Source organism: Protopterus annectens, chromosome 9.part0 (genome assembly GCF_019279795.1).
Source record: "Protopterus annectens isolate FY-2018-M chromosome 9.part0, PAN1.0, whole genome shotgun sequence".
Taxonomy (NCBI): Eukaryota; Metazoa; Chordata; order Ceratodontiformes; family Protopteridae; genus Protopterus; species Protopterus annectens.
The window spans coordinates 1,193,372,335-1,193,388,641 of NC_056743.1; the positions used below are offsets into that span (position 1 = coordinate 1,193,372,335).

The 16,307-nt window shown below is 46.1% G+C and overlaps 1 protein-coding gene across 1 annotated transcript in view; it reads right to left on the reverse strand.

Annotated features, from left to right (window-relative positions):
- ZDHHC5 (zinc finger DHHC-type palmitoyltransferase 5) overlaps nucleotides 1-16,307 on the reverse strand; it is a 1,362,456-nt gene that overhangs the window by 300,775 nt on the left and 1,045,374 nt on the right. The gene's annotated exons all lie outside the window — the stretch shown is intronic.

Here is a 16,307-nt window from a genome sequence, read left to right on the forward strand (position 1 = left end):
AAACACCTCTTTCAGGGCAAAGGATAAGAAGGGTCTAAGTGTGTCAAGGGCTAACCTAAAAAAGTGCATCAAGGATGCCAAGAGGGAGTATGGAAAGAGGATACAAGGATGCTTCGAGGATGCAAAAGACTCAAGAAGCCTGTGGCATGGTATTCAACAGCTAACTGACTACAAGACCAAGTAAGCTCAGTGCAGTGAATTTCTGGACAATCTAACAATCTAAATACATTTTATGGTAGATTTGAAGAGAAAAACAACCTGGAGGGTGTAAAGCTTCGCAATGACCAAAAGGAGGCAGTACTTGACTTCAATGCTGTGGATATAAGGAACCAACTGACAAAAGTGAACCCCAGGAAAGCTGCTGGCCCTTATAACATTCTGGGGAAAGTATTCAAAGGTTGTGCAGACCAACTGAGCATAGGCCTGACTGACATCTTCAATACCTTGCTTGCCCAGGAAAAAGTACAAGCATGCTTCAAAGTTACTAACATAATCCCTCTACCCAAAAAAGACAACCCCATATGCCTAAATGATTACAGGCCAGTGGCCCTCATCAAATGTAATGAAATGCTTCGAAAGACTGGTTAAAAAGCATTTGATTACAGAACTACCCCAATCCTTTGACCCACTGCAGTTTGCTCACCAGGCAAACAGATTAACTGCTGATGCCATTTCGGTGACCCTTCACCTCACATTGGAGCATCTTGAAGAGAACAACTATGCTAGGCGGCTGTTCATAGATTTCAGCTCGGTATTCAGTTCCAATGCAACTTACAGAAAAGCTAATCAACCTTAGCATAAATAAAGGGCTGTGCAACTGGATCCCCGATTTCCTGACTGGAAGACCACAAAAGACCTGTGCTGGTAACAACACTTCAGGGAGTATTACAAACACCGGAGTACTCCAGGAGAGTGTGCAGAGTCCTCTACTGTTCACAATCCTTAACCACGACTGCTCTGTGAAAGCTAGAAATATCATCAAATTTGCAGATGACACCACAGTGATAGGACTCCTAAGTAGTGATGACAACAGTGGGTATAGGAATGAGGTCAACTCCCTGACTGAATGGTGCAATAACAATTTGAACATGAACATCAATAAAACAAAAAAAAATTAATATTGCCTTCAGAAAATAGCTCTGCCATGCACCTGCCCCTCAAGATCAATGGTGACGAAGTGGAGAGAGTCCAAACTACAAAGTTCCTGGGCGGACATGCATTAGAGGATCTTTCTTGGAGTACAAACAGGCTAATTAAAAAAACCCACCAGCGACTACACTTCCTAAGAAGGCTGAGAAATGCAAAGCTCTCTATGATTGCTCTAATTACCTTCTATAGAGGAACCATTGAGAGCATTATCACCAGCAACTGCACTGTTTGGTTCGGTAACAGCAAAATGGCCGAAAGGAAGAAGCTGCAAAGAATAATAAGAACAGCAGAAAAGATCGGTCACTAGTCTTCCTACCTTACAGGAGCTCTTTGAAGTACAATGTAAAAAGAGGTCTCGCAAAATATTGAGTGACACTTCTCATCCAGTGTATGGTTGAGTTCACTAAAGTTGCTTCTGGTGGAAAATTGCGGAGTATCCGCTACAGGACCTCCAGATACATGAACAGTTTTTATCCAACTGCAATAAAACTCATTAATGCAAACAAATCTGGATGTATCAAAACTATAACAGATTGTTACACTTTTATTCTTTTTCTTTTTTTTTTTTTATACAATAATTCTATTTATTGTATACCAAGATTAATATATTCTCATTTAACTGCAATTCCAGTCACTTCCTTATGTGCAATATCACCCAATTTCACCTCTGTGTAGAGTGCACTTTTCATGCGTTAATTACCTACTAGTCAGTGTTGTCTAGTGTATATAAATAGTGTACAACCATGTGCGACAGCTACTTATTTAGTTTTGTACTATAGTTATTGTTTATTCTTTAATACCAATCATGTCTGTCTTTTTGTGTTTGTTTTCTCCTGTAAGAGAGCTGACATTCAAAATTTCATTTAGATAGCGCTTGTGCTTCCTAAACGACAATACAGTTTCTTTGAATCTTTGAATGACACACTGGCATTTATGTTTTGAAGACCAGGAAGTCTAGCCAGGCTGTCGCCCACCTTCAGTGGGTGCCCAGGGAGAAAAGCTCCAGAATATATAAGAACATACCATAACAAATGATGAAAACATTAAGAAAAGTACAGTTGTGTACACCTAACATAAATGTACATGTTCAAGTGTATTCACTGTTGCAGTCATCACATTAGGGTGATCTCTGCCAGGGTAGCCCCCAGTTGGCCTGAATACCAGAGGCTTAGTATTTCTGCGTCGGTTGCTGTAGCTTCAGGACTGACGTCAGGTCGTCAGTAGAATAAAGTAAGGCAGCCGACGTCATTACATCAGTTCTTCTTGCCCTGTCAGGAGCGCCCAAGTGGGAGCCAGGATATGGTGGAAGAACCCCTCCAGTAGAAAGTAAATACCAAAAAGTTCCTTGTAATGAGAGAGAGAGAAAGGGGGATGGAGGGAGGGAAAAGTAGAGTTGTGTACACTTACCATAAATGTAGATGTTAGAGTGTATTCATTGTTGCAGTCATCACATTTGGATTATCTGCCTGCAGGTAGCCCTCAGCCAGCCTGAATACCAGAGTCTTCGGATTTCTGCGTCAGATGCTGTCATTTCTTCCCTGAAGTCAGGTAGTCAGGGGTATACAACATGCAGCCGACGCCATTACATCAGTTTTTCTTGCCCCAGATGTCAGGTGCCCCCACAATAGGAAGCTATTATATGGTATGTTACACCCCCATCAAAAAGCAAATACACAAGAAAAAATAAATATACCAACAAGAAGGAAAAGTAGAGCCATGAGAAGTCAGGGCTGGAGGAGGGTAATCAGGACTGCAACAGTGAATACACTCGAACATCTACATTTATGGTAAGTGTACACAACTGTAATGTTCTTCGTGTTTCACTGTAGCAGTCATCACATTTGGGTCGATTCCCAAAGTTAAGGAAGGGAGGAGGACGTTAAAGAGCATTGGGGCCGGCTATTAAGCCCTGCAAGATTGCAGTGGCAAATCCAGCTCTGGATTTAGAAAAGATAGGCATGTGGTAATGCTTGGTGAAAGTATGTACAAAGCTCCACGTAGCAGCTTCTATGATGTCCCTTGTAGGGACTCTTCTGAGAAATGCTGCAGAGGTAGATGCAGCCCTGGTGGAATGTGATCTTATCCCCTGTGGGGTAAGTTTTCCATGGTGCTTGTAGCAGAAAAGAATGCAATGGGCTATCCATTTGGAAATGGTTTGCTTTGAAATGGCCTTCCCCTCTGCCCCTGGTGCAAAGCCAACTAGCAGCTGTTCAGATTTTCTGAGAGGTTTAGTCCTGTCCAAATAGAATCTAAGTTGTCTGTGCATGTCCAGAGAGTGCAGTATTCGTTCCTTTATTTTGTGGATTAGGGAAAAAAGTAGGCAAATGAATGGACTGATTTAGGGCTACACTAGACACCTCCTTGGGCATAAAGGAAGGACTAGTCCTGAGGGAAACCCTGTCCGTATGGAAGATAATGAAGGGTTCCACTGCCATGAGGGCCTGTAATTCAGACACTCTTCTTGCTGAAGTGAAGGCTAGAAGGAAGGCTGTTTTCCAAGAAAGGAATTTCAACTCTGCTGTTGCAGCTGGCTCAAAGGGGGGAGGGGGTGTGAGCTTTTCCAATACAAAGTTAAGGTCCCAGACTGGAGTGGGAGCTCTCCTGGGGGGTCTTAAATTTTTGGCCCCTCTAAGGAATTATTTTAGCAAGTGGTGAGTGAAGAGGGGTGGCTCAGTATTATAATGTGCTGAAAATGGCAGAGGCATGAATTGAATTTTAATTGACGAGAAGGATAGGCCCTTGTGGAGCATTTCTGTTAAGTACTCTAGAATATGAGGTAAGCTGGGCACCACTGTGCCCATCCCCTGAACCTGGCTCCAGGAACATTATCTTTTCCACTTTTCAGCATAGGATTTTCTAGTACTAGACCTCCTTGCCTCCAGAGTGACATCCAGCACCTGCTCAATGAGGGATGCTAGAGGAGAGTTCAAGGAATTAGCCAGGCTGCAAGGTTCAGGGTTTGAAGCTGAGGGTGCAGAATCTGGCCCGCCTGCTGGGACAGCAGGGAAGGGGTCTGAAGCAGGTGCTGTGGTTGTAACAGTGTCATACTGCGTAAGAGGAGGTACCAGTGCTGGTGTGGCCAGTCTGGTGCAATCAGTATTGTCCTTGGCTTGTCCTGTTTGATCTTTAGTAGAACCTTCAAGAATACAGGCAGAGGGTGAAAGGCATAAACCAAGGGGCTTTCCCAGGTAAAGGACAGGGCATCCACTTTCCAAGCTTGACTGTGGGGAGTTCTTATGTAGAATTTGTTCAGTTGGTAGTTCTGAGAGGAGGCCAACAGGTCTACCTCTGGAGTCCCCCATTTGTTCCTCAAGAGGTTGAATATTTTGGGTTCTAGTTTCCATTCATGTGGGTCCATGAGATTTTTGCTCAAGTTGTCTGCCAGTGAATTTTGTTTGCCTGGCAGGAATTGTGCTTGTAGGTGTACTTGGTAGCTCAAGGCTGTGTTCCAGAGAGCCATGGATAGTCTGCAGAGAGGGTACGAGTGGGTTCCCCCCTCCTTGTTTATGTACCACATAACTGTGGTGTTGTCTGTCTTTACCACTAGTTGTCCTGGAAGAATACGGTCTTTAAAGGCTGTCAGAGCATTCTGTACAGCTGACATTTCTTTTTGATTGATATGCAGGTGCATCTGTCTCGGGTTCCATTTGCTCTGAATGCACTGCCCTACCATGTGAGCCCCCAGTGCATAGTCTGGTGAGTCTGTTAGGGTTTGGGCGGCAGGGGTAGAGTGAAACAGCTCAGATTCTATCTAGACAGGACTAAATTATTCAGAAAGACTGATCAGTAGCAGGCCTCTGCCCACCAAAGGAACTTTGTCTTCATTCAAGGAATGATAGAAATCATTGTTTCCAGGTCCTGAGAATGTTGACACCATAGGCTTTTTAGATACCATTGGAGTTCCCTCACATGCAGTCTTGCATATGGAATTAGTAGAATGCAAGAGGCCATTAACCCCAGAGCTTGCTGTATTTTCCTTGCAGATAGCTGGGGTTTTGTGGCCAATAGTTTGAAGTAGGTTGTCAAATAAACTTGTTTCTCCGGAGTGAGGAATGCCATCTGGGAAGTTGTGTTCAAGCTTGCTTCCAGGAAGCTGTTGGCAGGGTACTAGGTGAGATTTCATTTCATTGATGGTGTACCCCAGTGAGGTTAGAGGTTTCTTTACAAATGCCAGGTGAAAGCAAGTCCTAGCTTTCTGCCTGAATCAGACAATCGTTCAAGTATGGGTAAATGTGAATACATCTCTGCCTGCAAAATGCGATGGCTGGAGCTAGACACTTTGTGAACACCCTGGGTGCAGTAGATAAGCCAAAGAGGAAGTGTAGAGAACTGTAAGTGCATGGAGCCTGCCCTGAAACATAGGTATTGTCTGTAGGATCCTCTTATTGGGATGTGCAGGTAAGCTTCCTTTAAGTCTAGGGTTGCCAGCCAGGCATCCTTGGCTAGCATAGGAAGAAGCTGTTTAAGAGTTAGCATTTTGAATTTTGGAACAACCAGAAAGGTGTTGAGAATAGAGAGGTCCAGGATAGGACGTCAGGAGTGGTCTTTTCTGGGTACCAGAAAAAGTCTTGAATAAAAACCTTGTCCCCTTTGTTCTGCTGGGACAGGTTGAATAGCCCTGATACTGAGGAGAGAGAGAACCTGCTGTTGGGCCTCTGCCCATTGATTTTGGGGAGGTCTGGCCAATCATTTGATGTTGGTAGTGTGTGGAAGTGGAATCTGTATCCTTGGGAAACTATGTTCAAAACCCATTTATCCTGGGTAATGAGTTGCCAGTTTTTTGCATGCAGGGCGAGCTTTCCTCCTATGGGAGCAGGTAGTTGAGCAGGACTTAGAAGGGTTAAGGCCAACTCATTGTGCCATTTTTCCATATGGGGGTGGCTTACTACTCCCTGCTTTGGAAGTGGTAGCCCCCCACTGCTTAGATCTGTGCGTAGCCTGAGACTGTAGCCTAGGTGGTCTGCTGTTCCTGGGTTTGGACTGAGAAGGCCTGGAAGGGACTGGAAAGGACCAGTTCTTTGAAGGCCAATGCTTACTGAATCTGGGAGGCTGTACTTGTAAGAAATCTTTAACAGTTTGCATAGATTTAGCTTTTTCCTCCATCTTTTTCTGATTTGTTGCCAAAAAGGCGATCTTGATTTAAGGGAGCATCCAGTAGTTTAGCTTTAACATGATCTGGCAAGTTTTGTTCTTTAAGCCAAGCATGTATTCTAAGTACAGACCCAGTGACAGTAGCCCTGCAAGATGATTCTAAAGCATCAAAACCACATTGCAAAGTATGTTTACATACTTGTTCTGAAGAGTGCATTAAATCTTGCAGTTCTTTGTGTTCAGCACAGTCAGGAATCAACATAATTTTCAGTTTAAGTAGTCCCATAATATGCTGCTGATACTTTAACATATGAAACTGGAAATTTAAAGCCTTAATGGCCAAAGTAGCAGAAGTGTATACCTTCTTACCCCATCTGTTTAAGGTTCTAGAACCTCTATCAGAAGGGGTACGATTTTTGGCAGCAGTAGCCTTAATGCCTTTTGGTCCTTGGGAAATGGTCTTTGGATCCGCAGAAGGATTCTTGAAGAGAAACTTGTGAGAGTCACGTACTCTGTAGTACCAGTCAGGTTTTCTGGGAGCTGGAGGCAAAGTGTTTGGAGTAAGGCTAGATTCCAAGGAAGCATCATCTACAATGTCCAGAACAGGTGGGATAGCTAAAGGCTTGTGTTGAGGTAGGAGTAAGAATTCCCTAAGTCTCTTTTTGGACTCAGAGTAATCCTGGCTTTCCCAGCAGAAATGCTCCCTAAGAGTATGCAAGGTTTCACCGAAAGAAAAATCTTCTGGAGGGGAAGCAGAGGGAATGGAATCCTCTGCTTCAGAATCCTCATAAGTAGATAAGGGCAAATCCTGGTAATCAGAAGGAGCAGAAATATCAGATTCCTGATCAGAAGAATCAGAAAGAAAATCCGTTCTAGGTCTCTTGGAGGGGGAAGGCTGGCTTCCCCTAATTAAGGTAATAAGGTCTTCAGCCATTCTACGCATTTGCTTTTGAAGCATATGGGCCTGAGCCTGCGGTTTGGTCGTCTGTTTTCTAGGCGTAGTGTGAACTTTTGGCCTGAGGAATTCGGAACTTCTGGATAGAAACGATGGCGTTGGTTTAATATGAATGTCTGTAGGCCTGAATACACCCTCAGAAGCCAGTGCCTGCACAGCGGCTCCGGACCCATCCAAGGTAGAGACATCTGCAGGTTCCATAGTCGAAGAGGCATCTCGTGGCATACCGGATGCCGAATGGGTCTCCGTTGAGACCTGCGAATCTGAAGTAGCAGGTATTCAGGGGCTGCGAAAGTGCCTCACTGAGTACCGGCGGACTGGCGACTAGCTTAACGGAAGCGTCGTCGGCAATTTTGGACCTATGCGGTCTCTCTGTATATCCTTACGTTTTTTCAGAAGATTGGTAGTCGGATGGCTTAACGAAGCCATTTCTGAGTACATAGATCGAGTACAAAAGTAATTGGCTGCAAAATTGGCCCAACGATGAATAGTTCGGGCATTGAACAAGGCACAAAACCGACAACAAGGGACGTCGTGGTCTGGGCCTAAACAGGGGATGCAATAAGAATGAAAATCTCTATGAGGTATTTGCTTTCCACAGGTAAGACAATTGTTAACTTTTACTGACAGTGGTTGGAGCAAGAAAGTACAGTTTTGTACCTACCATAAATGTAGATGTCCGATAGGCATGCATCTGCAGTCCTTACAAATGGGTTGTCCTGTCGTCAGGCAGCCCTTCGGTCGGCCGGATTCCAAAGTCTGGGTCTGGCCTCGGCTGGTGTCGCACTTCACCCGATGTCATAGCTGCAGTTATTCGGGTATAAAGGCATCAGCCGACACCATTTTCCTCAGTGTTTCTTGCCCCAGATGCCAGGTGCCCTCTAGGAAGGCTAAATTTGGATAAATGCAAATGGTTCCAAATAGTAGAGAGCAAACAAAAATAAGCATGTATGTACATATACAAACAAATACACCACAATAGATTCCCCAGCTAGCTACAAGATGGGCAAATACCCTAGAGTACCACAGAGGGAAGGAGGGTAATCTGACTGCAGATGCATGCCTATCGGACATCTACATTTATGGTAGGTACAAAACTGTACTATGTCCTTCAAGGATGCATCTGCAGTCCTTACAAATGGGTAGAATACCATAGCCAGACTGGGGGAGGAGGAGAAATAAGATTATGGTGTATTTAAGATCCCTTGCAAAACAGCAGTGGCAAAACCTGCTCGGGATCTGGAGTATAAAGGTAAATTATTATGCTTGGCAAATGTATGCACGGAGCTCCAGGTAGCAGCTTCTAAAATGTCTTTGGTAGCCACTCTGAGAAAAGCTGTGGTAGTGGCTGTAGCCCTTGTAGAGTGAGGCCTGATGTTTTCTGGAGTTTTCTTTCCATGGTAGGCGTAAAAAAATCTAATGCAATTTCCTATCCACTTAGAGATTGTCTGTTTTGAAATTGCTTTTCCTTCCATTCCTGTTGCATATGCTACCAGTAGCTGGTCAGTTTTTCTATTGCCCTTGGTCCTGTCCAGGTAGTAACGTAATTGTCTATGTACATCCAAGGTATGCAACAGTCTTTCTCCCCTGTTCTGTGGGTTGGGGAAGAATGTAGGTAGGTGGATAGCTTGGTTTAAAGATACCCTGGAGACCACCTTTGGCATAAAAGTAGGATTTGTTCTCATGTGGAATTGACAGTTCAAGGCCCTAGCTGAAAGAGTAGCAGAAGTGTAAACTTTTTTACCCCATCTCTCTAAGGCCCTAGATTCCCTTTCAGAGGGGAGGGGGTTTTTGGTAGAGATAGCTGCTACAGCCTTGGGTCACTGGGAGATAGTTTCGGGATCTGCAAAAGGGGCCTTATACAAATGATAATGTGTGTCCGGAACCCTGTAGTACCTATCGGGCTTAGCAGGGGCCGGAGGAAGAGAATCAGGAGCAGTACAAGCATCATTAAAAGCATCATCCACAACAGTAAGTACTGGAGGAATGGCTTAGCAGGAGCCGGAGGTAAAGAATCAGGAGCAGTGCAAGCATCATTAAATGCATCATCAACAACAGAAAGCACTGGAGGTATAGCTAAAGGCCTATGCTGTGGCAAATGCAAAAAGGTTCTAAGCCTTTTCCTAGAGTCTGAAAAATCCTGGCCCTGCCATTGAAATTGTTCCCTCATAGCATGCAAGGTTTCCCCAAAAGAAAATTCCTCAGGCGGAGAGGCAGAAGGAATGGACTCTTCTGCATCAGAGTCCTCATAAGGAGAAAAAGGGGCCTCTGGAGGGTCTGAATTATCTGATTCATCAGAGGAGCCATCTGAAGAAACTGGCTCAGGGGGCTCTACTCTAGTCCTCTTTCTGGAGGTAGGTGAGAGGCCCTGTCTGGATGTGTTTGGGATCCCCGGATCAAGGAAATGAGATCCTCTGCTAGACTAAGTATTTGTGAACTACAACTGGGCCTGTGAGAGGGGGTCTTAGCAGTCACAGTTTTGGTAGTCTTTGCTGCTTTAGCCCTGGCAAAGGCCTTAATCGACATGGATGCAGGAGGCCTAGCAGCTCCACGTGCAGGGGTAGAAATATCCAAAGGGATAGTATCTGATAAATCCTGTGAACCTGCAGGAGCAGGTGGGACTTCAGTAGCAGATTCAGCCAAGCTGGATGAGGCCTCGTTAAGTGGCAAGTTTTCAGCCGAAGGAAGAACCGTGGACTCGGTTTCAGCCGAAACCGAGACACCGCATTATTTAACCAGCGTTTCAGCGAAACCGGACCGCGAGTGTCGGCCCTTTTCCTTGCGTTTTAGAATTTGTAGTCGGAGTATCCGACGGCATAATGTGCAAAAGCGAGCGAAAAACTCTTCAGCAATTCAGACCGACGCCTAAGCGTTCGTCGGTTGAAAGAAGCACAGGCTAGACAAGCTGCTACGTCGTGGTCTGGGCCTAAGCAAGGTAAGCAGTAAGAGTGGAAATCTTTATGAGGTATTTGTTTCCCACAATTTAAACAGTTATTCACTTTTTCTGACATTGGCTGAGGCAAGAAAGAGTCCAACGGGTACTTAGCTTTTAGAAGTCTTCGGTAGTAGTAGAAGTATTCGGTAGTAGTAATCTCTGGTTCTGACCGACCGCACTTGCAACAGCTTCTGCTGGCCACCGCAAGAAAGACTGAGGAAAATGGCCGCTGATGCCTTTATACCCGAATAACTGCAGCTATGACGTCGGGTGAAGTGCGACACCAGCCGAGGCCAGACCCAGACTTTGGAATCCGGCCGACCGAAGGGCTGCCTGACGACAGGACAACCCATTTGTAAGGACTGCAGATGCATCCTTGAAGGACATCAAGGATCCCCAACAGGGTACTTATCTTTTTTGAAGACTTCGGGTCTGAAACTTGAAAATGAAAATTTCAGGAGACGGCCGACCGGCACTTGCGAACTGCTTCTATCACTGTACGGCAAGAAAGACTGATGTAGTGGCATCGGCTGCATGTTTTATATCCCTGCCGACCTGACGTCATGGAAGAAGCGACAGCATCCGACGCACAAATCCGAACACTCTGGTATTCAGGCCAGATGAGGGCTACCTGCAGGCAGATAACCCAAATGTGATGACTGCAACAGTGAAACATGAAGAACATCCAGGACTGCAACAGTGAATACACTTGAACATCTACATGTACGGTGTAAGTGTACACAACTGTACTATGTTCTTCGTGTTTCACTGTTGCAGTCATCACATTTGGTTTGATTCCCAAAGCTTAGGAAAAGGGTGGGGGCAGTCAAGAAGATAAGGGGCTGGGCTAGGATGCCCTGCAAGACTGCAGTGGCAAAGACTGCCCTGGATTTGGAGAAGATAGGCAGGTGGTAATGCTTGGTGAAGGTATGAACAGATGTCCATGTTGCAGCCTCCAGGATGTCCCTGGTGGGGACTCCTCTAAGGAAAGCTGTAGAGGTGGAGGGTGCTCTGGTAGAGTGAGTTCTGACCCCCTTAGGGGGAGGTTGCTTGTAGCAGAAATGGATGCAGTGTGCTATCCATTTGGAAATGGTTTGTTTGGATATGGCTTTGCCCTCTGCTCCTGCAGCAAAGCTAACTAACAACTGATCAGTCTTTCTGAATAATTTAGTCCTGTCTAGATAGAATCTGAGCTGTTTGTGCTCATCTAAAGAGTGCAGTATTCTTTCCCCCTTGTTTTGTGGGTTAGGGAAAAAGGTGGGCAAATGAATGGATTGGTTGAGAGCCACACTGGACCCTACTTTCGGCATGAAGGATGGGTTAGTCCTGAGGGAGACCCTTGTCAGCATGGAAAATGATGAAGGGCTCTACAGCCATTAGTGCTTGTAGCTCGGATACTCTTTTTGCTGAAGTGATGGCCAGAAGCAAGTCCGTCTTCCATGAGAGAAACTAATTCTGCTGAAGCTGTTGGTTCAAGGGAGGGGGGGGGTGAGTTTCTCTAACACAAAGTTTAGGTCCCAAGCTGGGGTAGGTGCTCTTCTTTGTGGCCTCAAGTTGCTAGTCCCTCTGAGGAACTGTTTGATGAGAGGGGGTATGAGAAAAGAGGTTGCTCAGTGCTGAAATGAGCAGAGACAGCAGAGGCATGAATTTTAATACAGGAAAAGGATAGACCACTGTGTAGTAGGTCAGCTAGGTAATCCAGGATGAGAGGTAGGGAGGGCTGTGCCGTATTGGCTCCCTTAGCCTGGCTCCAGGTGCAGAACCTTTTCCATTTGTCAGCATAAGACTTTCTAGTGCTAGGGCGTCTGGCCTCACGTATAACATCTAGAACCCATTTACTGAGATTGGCAGCTTGTACAGTGGTCAATGAATAAACCAGGCTGCCAAATTGAGGGTCTGCAATTGGGGATGCATGAATTCTCCTTCCCTCTGGGTCAGAAGTGTTGGGATCTGAGGGAGATGCCATGGTGGCAGAGGGGACAGGCTGCGCAGCAGTGGGTACAAGTGCTGGCGTGGCCAGTCTGGGGCAATCAGGATTGCCCTTGGTTTTTCCTCCTTTATTTTGAGCAGTACCCTGGTAATGAGAGGTAGCGGCAGAAATGCATAGACCGAGAGTTTGACCCACTGGAAAGATACAGCATCCACTTTCCAGGCCCTGCAGTGAGGCTCCCTGGTGCAGAACTTGCTGAGCTAATGGTTGGAGTGGGAAGCAAAGAGGTCTACCTTCAGGGTGCTCCATTTCTGAGTTATAAGGGTGAAGGTTCTTTGGTTTAGCTGCCACTCATGTGGGTCCAGAAGATTTCTGCTTAAGTTGTCTGCCAGAGAGTTTAGAGAGCCCGGCAGGAATTGTGCTAACAGGTGTAGTTGCATGGCTGAGGCTGTGTGCCAAATGGTCATGGCGAGCCTACACATCGGGGTAGGAGCAAGTCCCTCCCTGCTTGTTGATATACCACATCACTGTGGTGTTGTCTGTTTTGATCAGTAGAGCCCCTGGGGAGAGAAGGGGTCTGAAAGATGTCAATGCATGCTGGACAGCTAACATTTCTTTTTGGTTGATGTGCAGATGTATTTGATGTGGGCTCCATTGGCCCTGTATGCGTCTGTGGTGAGGGTCTGGGCGGCGTGGGGTGGTGAGAAGGGTAGCCCCTAGTTATGGTAGCATGCTGCTGCCCACCAAAGGAAATTTTACTTAGACAAGGTATCACTGGTATAAGAGTTTCCAAGTCTTGACAGTGTTGACACCAAAGGCTTTATAGGTACCACTGAAGTTTCCTCATATGCAGTCTGGCATATGGAATGAATAGAATGCAAGATGCCACAAACCCAGAGCTTGCAGGATTTTCCTTGCAGATGACTGGGGTCTGGTGGCTAGTTGAGAGAAATAGGCTGTCAGGTAAGTTTGTTTTTCTTGTGTAAGGAATGCCATCTGGATGCTGTGTCCAGGCTTGCTCCCAGGAATATAATTTTTTAGGTGGGTACTAGTTTGGATTTCTTTTCATTGATAGTGTACCCTAGGCAGGTCATAGGTCCTTTACAAAGGCCAGGTGCTTGAGCAGCTTTTCCTGACTACCTGCCTGAATTAGGCAGTCGTCTAAGTATGGCTAAATTTGAAAATTTCTTTGCCAGCAAAAAGCAATGGTGGGAGCCAGGCATTTTTAAGCCAAAGGGAAGCGCAGAGAACTGAAAGTGCAGAGATCCTGCCCTGAAACGTAGATATTTCCTGCATGATTCCCTGATTGGGATGTGTAGGTAGGCCTCTTTTAGGCCTAGGGTGGCTAGCCAGGCATCCTTGGAGAGCATAGACAGTAGTTTCTGAAGGGTGAGCATTTTGAATTTTGGTATCACCAGGAAGGTGTTCAGAATGGATAAATCGAGGATGGGGCACCAGGTGCCCTCATTTCTGGTTACCAAGAAGAGCCTGGAGTAGAAACCTTGGCCTATCCGTTCTGCAGGAACGTGTTCTATTGCCCTCATGGACAGCGGAAAAAAATTTGCTTTTTGGCCTATGCCCACTGGTTTGGAGGTAGATCTGGGAACCTTTTTGGGGTTGGTAGAGTGTGGAAAGAAAATTTGTATCCCTGGGACACTATGTTGAGGACCCAGAGGTCGTTGGTAATGGTGGCCCAGGTGCTTGCGTGGAAGGAGAGTTTTCCTCCCAGGGGTAAGTGCAGGTGGGCAGAGGGAAGGGGTGGAAGTGGAGAGTCATTGTGAGTTCTTACCATGAGGGGGTGGCTTTGCACTCCCTGGTTTAGAAGTAGAGGCACTCCATTGTTTTGATCTTTGCATTCCCTGTGGCTGCTTGGGGAGTTTGCTTCCCCGGGGTCTGGGCTGAAATGACCTGGAGGGGTCAGGAAAGGACCAGTGTTTAAAGGGGCAATGCCTACTGAACCTGGATGGCTGGACCTGCAGGAAATCCTTAACTGTCTGCATAGATTTAGCTTTCTCTTCCATCTTTTTTAAGACCTGCTCTGCCCTGGTGCCAAATAAGTTGTCTTTGTGCAAGGGTGCATCCAATAGTTTAGATTTGACATGGTCTGGCAAGGGCTGTTCCTTAAGCCAAGCATGACTTCTAAGGACAGAACCGGTGACTGCTGCCCTGCAAGATGCTTCTAGGGCATCAAAAAGTACAGTTTTGTACACTTACCATAAATGTAGATGTTAGAGTGTATTCACTGTTGCAGTCATCATACTTGGGTTATCTGCCTGCAGGTAGCCCTCAGTTGGCCCGAATACCAGAGACTTAGTATTTCTGCGTTGGTTGCTGTCACTTCAGGACTGGCATCAGGTCTTCAGGGGTATACAAACATGCAGCCAACGCCAATGCATCAGTTTTTCTTGCCCCGAATGTTAGGAGCCCTCCAAATAGGGAGCTAGGTTATGGTGGAAAAACCACCACCAGTAAAAACTAAATACCAGTAGCCCTGAAAGGGGTGAGTGAGATAAATAGAGAAAGAGAGAGAGAGAAGGGGGTTGGAGTGTGGGAAACCAGGACTGCAACAGTGAATAAACACGAATATCTACATTTATGGTAAGTGTACACAACTGTACTATGTTCTTCATGTTTCACTGTTGCAGTCATCACACTTGGGTTGATTCCCAAAGCTGAAGAATGGGTGGAGGCAGTTGAGAAGAGTTGGGGCTGGATAGTATGCCCTGCAGGACTGCAGTTTCAAAACCCGCCCTGGATTTGGAAAAGATAGGCAGGTGGTAATGCTTGATGAAGGTGTGAACAGAACTCCAAGTAGCAGCTTCCAGAATGTCCCTGGTAGGGACTCCTCTGAGAAAAGGTGTAGAGGTTGAAGTTGCCCTAGTGGAATGCATTCTGACCCCGAGAGGGTGGTTTCCCATGGTATTTATAACAGAAATGGATTCAGTGTGCTATCCATTTGGAGATGGTCTATTTAGATATGGCCTTGCCCTCTGCCCCTGGTGCAAAGCTGACTAGCAACTGGTCAAATTGCCTGAAGGGCTTAGTCCTATCAAGGTAGAATCTGATCCGTCTGTGCACGTCTAGAGAGAGTAGGATCCTTTCCCCCTTATTTTGAGGATTAGGGAAAAAAGTGGGCAATGGATAGACTGGTTAAGAGCCACACTGGATGCTACTTTAGGCATAAAAGTAGGGTTAGTCCTGAGGGAGACCCTGTCAGCATGAAAAATAATGAAGGGTTCTACAGCCATAAGTGCATGAAGCTCTGACACTCTTCTACCTGAAGTGATGGCCAGAAGCAAGGATGTTTTCCAAGAGAGGAATTTCAACTCTGTTGATACTGCAGGCTCAAAGGGGAGTAGCGTAAGTTTTTCCAGCACAAAGTTAAGGTCCCAAGCAGGGGTGGGGGACTCTCCTTGGTGGCCTTAAGTTGTTAGCCCCTCTCAAGAACTGTTTAATGAGAGGGTGAAAGAAGACAGGTGGCTCAGTTCTGTAATGAGCAGAGATGGCAGAGGCATGGATCTTAATTGAGACAAGGATAGTCCTCTATAGCGTAGGTCTGCTAGGTAATCCAGGATGAGAGGTGAGGAGGGCTGTGCTGTATCCGCTCCTTTAGGAGTTAGCCCAAGAACAATACCTTTTCCACTTATCAGCATAGGATTTTCTTGTGCTGGGTCTTCCGGCTTCACGAATGACATCTAGCACCTGCTTGCTTAGGCTGGCCACTGGAGGAGAATTTAAGGAATAAGCCAGGCTGCAAGGTTCAGGGTCTGCAATTGTGGATGCAAGATCTTTCCCTCCTGCTGAGTGAGGAGGATTGGTATCTGGGGTAGGTGCCATGGTGGCACCGATGACAGACTGCGCAGTAGTGGGTACCAGTGTTGGCATGGCCAGTCTGGGGCAATCAGTATTGCCCTTGGTTTTTCCTGCCTTTTCTTGAGTAGTACTCTTGTGAGAAGAGGCAGAGGTGGAAATGCATAGATTGAGAGGTTTACCCACTGGAAGGATAGGGCATCGACTTTCTAGGCGTTGCTGTGAAGAACCCTAGTGCAGAACTTGCTGAGCAGGTGATTGTAGGCGGAGGCAAATAGGTCCACCTTCGGGGTACCCCATTTCTGGGTTAAAAGGCTGAAGGTGTTGAGGTCTAATTGCCACTTGTGTGGGTCTAGGAGATTTCTGCTTAAGTTGTCTGCCAGTGAGTTTTGGTTGCTTGGCAAGAATTGAGCTTGCAGGTGAATCTGCATAGCTAA